Below are 8,026 nucleotides of genomic sequence, written 5' to 3' on the forward strand. Positions count from 1 at the left end.
TTTGTGTACTTCTTACTGCTGCATCTATTTGGGTTAGTGTGTGCTTGTGCAGTACTTATTACAGTGAGACCTCCCTCTAATAAAATAGCTGTAAGCTTTCCACATACTGCAGTAAATAAGGGTAATGGGCCTATGTTTTTAAAAGAGAATTATTCCCCAAATCATGCTTCCTGGAGAATAGTTTTCCTGTTGTTGAAAAGCTATCTTGTAGAAGTTGGGCCCTTTTCCAGCGCAAATCACTAGCTACTTTGCTCTGCAGGAACGTTCCTGTTTTAATGTAGTCAAGGTGTTAATGGCTACTTCCAGTATAAGTGAATAACAGGAGAAGTTGTGTCCTCCTTCGCGTGTAGCCAAGCTATTTCTGCTGTAGATGGCATGCAAAACGTCCAAGCTAATTAGCATGACTAAGAGTTACACTGTGTTTAGAAATCGTAAGCTCAACCCGAGGTTCACAGTTGGGGCATTTCTGGCAGGGGGGACATTAAAAAAGGATACGCAAAATCCAAACAATTTTTCCGTAGTAACTGTCTAGTAGTTCAGTGCAGACCTGGTGGCCTTTGGTAACTTTGTTTGTATCATTTACTGAAATGATTTTCCAGTGGGAATGTTGTTGTTTCCTTGTTCCTTTTTGTTTCCCTTTGCTGCGCTACTCAAATTGCCTGTGCTGCCCGCTGGCGCGTCCTGCAAGCCGCTTCATCTCCTCCCAACAGGATGCGTGAACTTTTTAAGCTACCTACCGCTTGCAACTTGCACTTTCACTTACTAGTGAAAGAGATCACAACAGCTCAAACTACTTCTTTGTTTTACTAGTTGTAGTCTACATATCTTTGCAGTGAAATATGCCTTTGACTAACTAAAAAATATGCATTGTGCTTAAAAACTTTCCTATGTTGTGCAAAAAGCAATCAAAAATTGTTTTTGAATTTGCCATTTAGCATTACTTTTTGTAAGACGTATTTCTTACTTGCGGTGCTTGACAGCTGGTTCACTTGTGATTTTAATATCATTTACTTCTGTCGATTTTAAGATGCTGCCATCCACTTTGAGCCCTTAGAAATTTTGTTTCCTGTTCCTGAAAATTGCAGGGAATTTCATATACTTTTATGGTTGGGTGATGTATTGTGACAAGAGAAATAATAACTAGCGTTGCACCCTTAGCTGCTCATGCCGATGTTGACCCAGCTCAGGCATGCCTCTGTCATAGCCTTCAGCACTGCGGTGTAGACCTACTGCATGCTGGCTTTGAGGACTTTGACCTCTCAGGTTGTTTATGTTGCCAGTTCCACCAAAGCGTTTATAAATGTGCTATAATCACCTGTCAGTGCATGGAAGCAGAGAGGTCTGTTGGTTTTTGTCTGATAAAAAATGAGAAAAATTTACTGTCTTTTGACAAAACCTCATTTTGAATGACTCTTTCAATGGTGAGGGTTTTAGTGTGTAGAGGAAAAATCTAGGCAAAAAACAGAAAATAATCCCACATTCCTTAAATTTTCTGGTGAAAACCTTGAAGTTCATGTTGTTACATAACTCCACACTGCACCAGCATTGCAACAGATTTCTATAACCAATTGCATCTGATTTCTAGGTTATCCTTTTAATAGCTTGCCTTTGCAGTCCTGAGAGTGCGCACAGACACTAGCTGCTCCTGAGTGGTGTCTTTGTGACCAGGTCAGCCCCAATAAAACTCCATCTGTGCAAGACAGCCTCACGTAGCCCATCTTTGCCATCATCTCCCAGTACTTCAAGTGTAGCAGCTCTCTGGGTACTCTAGGTAATATACATACACCCCAAACAAAAGCTTCTCCTCTAGTTCTCTTACCCAACTGGTCCCTCTTCCATGCGCCTTCATATCGGAGTCAGCTGTTACGTAGCTGCCGTAGCTTTCAGTAGAAATGAACTGAATCTGATGGTTCCCTCCACAAGTTCCTCTAAACCATGCGTGACAGTTCAACACCTGGCTGACTTTACCAGGTATGCTGGTCCAAAAAAACCTCCATGCTACTACTTATCTCCAGCCTGATAAAAATGGAATTTTGCGAAATTCTTTTACCACAGATGAACGTAACACTGCCTGTACCAATTGGTATCGTCTGAGACTGAAGCTATAATTTGTGATCTAAAAACCCAAACTGGAATTTCCAGAAGGGAAACGAGTAAATTACACCCCTGTAACTATAAAGAGACTTAACGCATGTGGAAGGAAAGATAAAACCATAATCCGTTTTACTGTTGTAAAGCTATATTCATTCTTAAACAACGAATGAATTAATAGAAATTGAAAGGCTGGCTCTGTTTCTGAGGGGAGATTGAAAATTCAGACCAAGCCATGTTGCAAATAATGATACTAGTTTTGAAAACTTTTGTTTTTTTTCATTTCCTAACTAGACTGGAGGCACCTATAAATATTTTAAAAAGGAGAGCAGGGGAAGAATTACTCTGCAGAAAATGCTCCTTGTAAGATCTTTTCTCAAATGGGATGAGTTCCACTGCCTCAGTGACTATGTTATGAAAGCATGTTATATAATTCTCTGTAGATACCAACAGGCAGATGTATTTGTGGTTTTTGGAAACCCCATGTAATTTAGGCATAAAGCTTGAAGTGTGTTTTATAGTTCCTCATTAATAATAGTTGAGAATTATGCTCATCTAAGGCAGAACACATAAATTCTTAATGTTCAGACGTTCATTATATGCCTATGAGGATTAGAAGTTGCCATGGGAAAATAAAAGCCAGTGATCCCCCAATTTTTTTTTAAATATTCTTTTGAACAATTTGGAAAATTGTACTCAACCCGTAACATTTCTTCTTCTGCCTCCACATCCCCCCACACAATCCAAATATATTGAAAAATTCAGATCAGGAATGAGACAAACTTTTTACTGGCAAAGTTTTCCTTAAGCATTCCAGCTTATGGAAGGAAATGCTACATTTATCGTTTTATGGAGGTTATAAAACCAGGTAAGGGTATTTTCTTTTGTTTTGTGTTGTTGGTTTTTGTGAACAATCACAAATTGCGAATCTTAATAATTTTCTCTTTCCTCATATGTGAAGATGGCTTTGGCATAGTTCATGTGGCTACATGAATGGATAATATATGCATGTCTGCTTTAAATCTTTGAAACGGGTGAAAAGGCAGAAATGTGTCTTACCCTCCTGGACAGAACATCATTTGTGTTGCAAATTAAAGTCATTTTTTAGCCGTTGCAAATTGAACGGTTAAAAACATTTTTTTTCCATTTTTTTTCTAACTTTTCAGAAGCCGAACAGGTTATGTAGAGCCATTAAACTAGCAAAAGCAGGTAGGGATATTGCGTGAGAAAAAGGTATTGGGAAAGCCGGAAGTTTGCATACATGCATTACTGTTTGGAAATGGTCTGCACACGTTGACACTGATTCCTTAACAGAACTTAAAAGACTTGAGATGTGAATTCAGAGTGAGAAAACAGAATGGCAGCTTTGTGATTCATTCTGTAGTAGACATAAAGTGCAAAAGAACTAAGCAAATATGATTAACCTCACTGCAAATACTTGTAAAACGTCTCAGCAGAAGTTCAGTTCACTTGTAATGTTCACTGATCTCTCATAGCATAAGTGAACAAGGATTAGACTGGTTGTCCTCTGTAAACAGAATGACAGAGGATAAATTTCTCAGCATTCTGTATCAGAAAAGGTTGTGTTTAGTAATACTCAAATAGCACTGTACCTCTCTTTCAAATGCTAGAAGTGATCTGCATCAAACTGAGGAATGTGTTTAAATGAAAATATTTTTACATGCTTGATAAATATGAATGAAAATTGTAACTGCAAAATTACATTTTCTCAAAGGTATCCATATTTTAAAACTTAATAGAATGGCAGTGACTTAAAAATAATACTGAATTTATTTGTCTCTGTAATATTTTGAATTGTTTAAACATGCCTATAAACTCATCAGAACATATGCAACATATTTATTTGTAGGTCAAGGAGAAAGGCGGTATTACGAAAGATGAGGAGACGCCAGGCCAGGTTTTTGGCTGATATAGAGCAGCTAACTTGGTTCAATTGATTTGCAAAGTGTCAGCCAACAGATCTTCATTTACACTAGCTGAGGATATACAAATTGCTTGGATCTCCTGTGTACAAGTTTCAGTCTCAGAACAGAATAATAATGAGAGTAATATTTGTGGGATTTTCTACTGCATATCTGGGATTTCTTTAAGTGGGTTTTAAAGAAAATTCTGGGCTGAAACCTCAAAATAGATGGAGCAAAAAAGGTACATTTTCTTCTAGAGTCATGTGGTGACCAGGTCTCTTTTTCTGCTTATGCAGTAAGTGAAAAAAAAAAAATCCCAAATGTGGTGCTATGTTCAGAACAAACAGTTCAGCTGGCATATGTACTTGCTGTTTTCTTGACCCAGATAGAAATGGGTGCTCTTACTGTGGAAGCGTTACACGGAGAACATGAATGCAAACTTTCCTGAAGTGTGAATTTCCCAAATTATATCAGGACTATGTCTGAAGTTATCTTGTTCTGAGGCTGGAAGCAGATTTGATGCAGCTTGGAACCCTGCAAAATGCTGTGTATATGTCATGGGATTTCGTTTTGTCACAAGTCCTTTCCCTTTCATTGGACGTTTTCCTGTCGAATTTTCAAAGACGATGTGTGGCACTAAAGAATTATTGTTCCTGTAGTACCTGGTATTTCATGGGTATCAAACACCTTTTGGCTTCAGCTGAAACTATGGATACCAAAACCTCTGGGAAAAAAAGAAGTAGACCTGCAACAGCCTATTTTCATTTCATGGTATTGCTCTGGTTTTAATCTTTCTATGCTAGAGCATTTCTACAGTGTTTTGCTTTGACTGATGTAAATAGAGCCAATACTAATGATCATAACCAGTAAAGGTATTTGCTTAAAACAGGCAGCGGGTATAACTGATACGGTGATACAGCATATGTTTTTTAGATATAGTTCTCTCACCTAAGCCTGAGTACCTGTGTGTCTGGCAGTCAGAAGCCAGTGACAGACTGGCACTGACACCGTCATGCTGCTCGGTGCCTAGCAGGGACCGATCCTGATCAACGGCATGTTTGCTGCTGCGAGATCTCTGGAGGGATCAGTCTGTGCGCTTTGGGCAGTGCCACGCGGCAGTGATGGGAGCAGACCCCTCACCAAATGCAGCGGTTTTAACACGTGGCTGGTGGAAGTCACGGTGTGCCTACTGTGTTGTGTGGTGTGTTAGTGTGCCTGTGCAGGAGGTAGATGACCTGTTAGATTGTCTCTTCAAGGGTTATCATTTGTAGGTTTAAACCATAATCTCCTGGAGAATATCTTAGGGTGCTGTAGGCGAGGATGGATGCGAGGAAGCCGTGGTCTTGCTAAATTGTGTCATGATGCACAAGGAAATGCAGGAGTCACGGGTCTAGAAGGGAAAGGCACAAAAGGAGTATTCTAGTAGGTTACTGAACAGGAGGGGGCCTGGGCGTTTATATCTTGCAATCCAGGGAACATTCACATCATATACTCATGATATATAATGTGGAAAGTGTGTAAGTCCTTGGGAACCAAGAGACTGAAACCAAGTAATCCCCCAGGGTGAATGACCAAACCACAGAGCAATAATCAGACTCTTTGGCCAGACAGTTTTCTGAACTGTGGAACAGTATTCCCTCTGCCTACATCTCAAGTCCTATTATCTTTGATTTGTTTTAAATGTTGGCTTGCTTAAAAAAAAAAAAAAAAACTTTTATTGCTACTAAAAGCAGTTAAAAAGAGCAGAGACTGCTCTGTATTCCATTTTGATCCAAAAAAATCTTTCCACAGGCTATAGCACAGAAGTATTTTCACCTTGTGTCTTTTACAACTTTTCATTTTTATAACTGTTTATTTGTTAACACTTTATAAATTCCTTTGAGTTAGTCTCTGTCCAGACTACCAAAGAGCATGCAATTTAAATTTCATATTGCAAAAACAAGTTACCTGAAAAGCAACATGTGAAATGTAGATCATATTGTAGCTGCTTGGTCTGCTGTCACTTAATGTGTGCGTCCATCAGGCCGTCATAAACGCATCGAGAGTTTTGTAACTCAGCTCTTAAAAGTTTCTTTTACTGTACAATGGGTGGGTAGTTTCACAGACTGTCAGCTGTAAAACAGTGCTTCCCTAGTTTAAAAAATAGTATATTTGTTCTGTTGTTCAATGTCCCTGTAAGAAATTTAGGGAAAATCACAAATTTCTTAGCTGGCTGTGGGTCCAAGGTTTCTCCCTGCTCCTTTTGTGATGATAATCAATGATTTTATGGGCCAAAGAACAATGGTCGGTCAGGCAGCGAACATCCCAGATAAGATTCTGAGTGTCAGATGTGAACTATGTGTACCTCTTGCTGGGCAGTCGCTCACGCGAGCGTTGGCAGCAAGTCAGTGAGCATATGTGCTTGAGTAACTCCTGCCCAGTGGGAATAACGCTTGACATTCTCACTGAAAGAGAACTTTTTTCAGGAATTCAGCAAAGCACGTAATTTTTGAGGCCGTGGTTGCATTTAGTAGAATTAACAGGCTTTGAGTTGCAGCCTGAGACTCCAGTAATGCTTACAGGCTTTTTAAGTGCCAAGGCCGTGCTGGTAGGAAAACTGGTTACTAGCCTAAGGGCTGGATTAATGGGAGTCTAACCAATGATAGGGGAGACTGGCCTCAAGATTGCTGTCATCTATCAATAAGACTAGAATGAAGTCTCCACACTGAGGCAAATATGAATTATTTAGTTACCACAGATGGACAGCATGCCATTTGAGTTGATGGGATTTGGCCAGTACCGCCAGTCAAAGATCTGGCTTTAAGCAAAGCTTAATATAAGGCATACGCAGCAGGTGTCCCACTAACTGGTTCTTTTGCTCAGGGAACTTTGACCCTTTAAAAGCCTGCTGTTTCCTCAGAAAGATTTGAACCACCCTCTACTAGTAAGTGGGATTTTTCTTTGGCCAAGCTTGCCACACAAGGAAATAAAGTGGCAAAATGTCAGAAAGATAACTGCAGATCCAGTGTTTCTACCAGGTTCCGTCCCTGGTTGAGGCAAAAAAAGCCCTGAAATGTGCTCTAGTTTGTGCCAAGCGGCATCAGTTCCTAGAGAATCCTCTAAGAGCGAAGCATAACTCCATCACAGCATCCATCCTCCTACCGAGCTCCACCCAGGAGCTAAGGGAGACCAGTGGGCACGGGGCCAGCCATGACAGCTCTACACCACTGGAGGCATGGGACTGGGATCCTTGCGGTATGGCAGGAGGAGTGCCGAAAGGATGAAAAATATGGCTGAAGCCAGGTCAATTTTTACTTGATCAAGAATGAAAAAAGTGATCAGCCCAGCACTACTGTTGCCCTATGGCATCTATTGGCCAAATGATGGTATTGTAGGCTTAGTGAGGCAACATTCAGTTTGTGCTTACTATATATCAATCTAAAAAACTATGGTTTAAATGACTTGTCATAATCACAATGTCATATAACACGGGTGATCTCAGTATTACAGGTTTTTGGTGAGAGTGACACGAGGAGGAGAGAACGTTTGAGTAGCCTGACATTTTGGCCAATATGATCATTTTTAGGTTCACCTGACACCTAGGTCTGGACTGCGGGGGGACGATTCCGCAGCCTCAGGAGGGCAGAACTGCAGGTCTTGCTGGTGCCTGCAGAGAGAGCCCTGTAGCCGGCTGGCTCCCACCCAGCAAAGCCTGGCTGAGGTCTGTGTGGGCTGGGCAGAAAACTCATATCCCTGTGCTGAGGAAGGGTAGGGGCAGAAGGTGAGCAAAAAGGTAGGACCACAGGAGAATATGCACCTGCAAGATGGGGGTTTGAAAGTGAGACTGAAAGTCCTCATGTGAAGCCAGTGTCCTGACTTGTTGGCACCAGCCAAAATCACTAGATTTTGAACTTTGAAACCCCAGCTGGTTTTGCGTGGGTCAGAAGGGTAACTACACTTTGCAAGGATCATCTACATCTGCCGATTAAGGATTACTAGTGTCAGCCTTATGGCACCACTGGGTCAGAGAG

This window comes from Struthio camelus, chromosome 6, assembly GCF_040807025.1.
Source record: "Struthio camelus isolate bStrCam1 chromosome 6, bStrCam1.hap1, whole genome shotgun sequence".
In the NCBI taxonomy this organism is placed as follows: Eukaryota; Metazoa; Chordata; class Aves; order Struthioniformes; family Struthionidae; genus Struthio; species Struthio camelus.